Genomic DNA, 1825 nt, shown 5'->3' with positions numbered 1-1825 from the left:
GAGCCTTCCCCCACGCCAGGGTGTGCAGAGCTTCCTTCACGGCAGCCTGGGGTGGCGCGTCACTTGGATTTGAGTGGGGTTGTATTTAACCTTGGTCTCATCCACTCCATTATTACAGCCATGGGAAGGGTGAGGATATAAAATAACCTGAACACAGTTGCTGTTTATCTTTGTTGGCACCTCAAACTCCTCAGGGGGGCCAGCTGACCAGCCAGAGTTTTCACTGATTGATTCAGACCAGCCTGGCTCCCGTCCTCGAGGACCGTGCAGCTGCCCCTAAAGCAGCAGATTCATTTATCTTACCAAAGGATTCCTGTGTGGTGAACCTCCCTAGTATACTGAAATAGTGTGGTCAACACTGGATTTGTATATTGCTTTTCAGAAACCAAGTGAGCACTGCACACCTTAGCACAAAACTTGACTTAGGGCTCCGCAGTGTCCCAAATCAGGGGCGAAGTCTTGTCGCAGGACGTTCAGCAGACAGGTATAATAAACCTTCTTACCTGGGGGTGGGGGTGGGGCTCTTGAAGTAGCAGGAAGCAGAGATATGGCCCCTCTTTTCCCGTTTGTGTTAGGGTCACAGTCGGAGTAATCTTGCACACATGCCTCCAGGGAAACTCTAACCTGCTGGCTTGTGTCCCGAGGGCTCATGTGTGTTCTTATCTGTAAAACCTGGCTTTGATTTGAAATTTTAAACAGCACCCAAGAACAGTTTCTGGTTCTTACCTAGCGGTGGTCCTGAAGAGAACTGAGTACAAGTCTTCTGTAGTGATTTTAATTGAAGGAGCATAACCTTGTGAATCAGAAGGCAATCCAAGCCTAAATTATCTATTTTTATAGACAGTTGTAGACACCAAGTGTTTTATAAAATGCAAAACTCTTTACCTGAGTTTGGAGTTCTGAAGGGTGACAAAGGCTGAATTCAATTCCCAGCAGAGGCTCTGAGCCCATTTCCTGTTTCTTGAGTTCTGCTCCCAAAGGCATGAACAAATGGAGTTCAAGCTGTGAGCTCAGGATTACTTTAAAAGGAGGAAACAGCCATTAAACCTACATTTAATTTATTTTATTAAAATAACAAATTGAATAACTGTATTTTGTCAGGCGCAATAAAAACAAAATTAAACCCAAGAAAACCTGTGTTCCTGGCTTCCTTGCATACAGGATGTGATGTAGGGACAAGGCTGGCAGGGCAGGGGTGGGGGGGCCCGCCCCCGCCCCACAGGGGCAGCTCCTGGAAGACAAATTCAGCACAATGGAAGACTGCTCCCTGAGAGGGCGGAGACTGGGAGGGGCAGGCCAAGCACCTCTTCTGGAAAACCATCCCAAAGCACTAGAGACCTTCAAGAAAAGGAAGTGTCCCCAAAGTCAAGTCCATAGTACCAAAGCAGGCTCCTCCAGGCTGCCACAGTCTCGACAGTCCTGGGCTGTTTGGTGCATTATGTGCAAAACTACCTGTTTGGTGCCACACCACGTATCTCTGAAGAGAAGTCCTTCTGTATAAGCGTTCCTCATAGGAGCTGATTTCCAAAATCCACGTCCCCACGTCACGGCTGGTTTGCCTGCTACCTGCATTTCCCCTCTGAGTGCTTTTTCTTGCCCTAAAAATACTCGTTAGCCAACAGCTGGGGCCCCAGATCATGTACTGCCATCAGCAGCCCCCGGTGCATCTGAAGGAGGCTCGGCTCATGAGCACAGGGGTTGCGGGGGAGCGGGACAAACCAACACTGCGAATGGCTTCCTCCTCCCAGGGCCAGAGGGGGAGAAAAGGCAACGTGAAGTTAAGGCCCTGTGAGTGGTCTAGAAGGTCCTTAGCAGCAGCTTCTCT

Source organism: Hyperoodon ampullatus, assembly GCF_949752795.1.
Source record: "Hyperoodon ampullatus genome assembly, chromosome: 10".
Lineage (NCBI taxonomy): Eukaryota > Metazoa > Chordata > Mammalia > Artiodactyla > Ziphiidae > Hyperoodon > Hyperoodon ampullatus.
Note: the sequence above shows the minus strand (reverse complement) of the source record.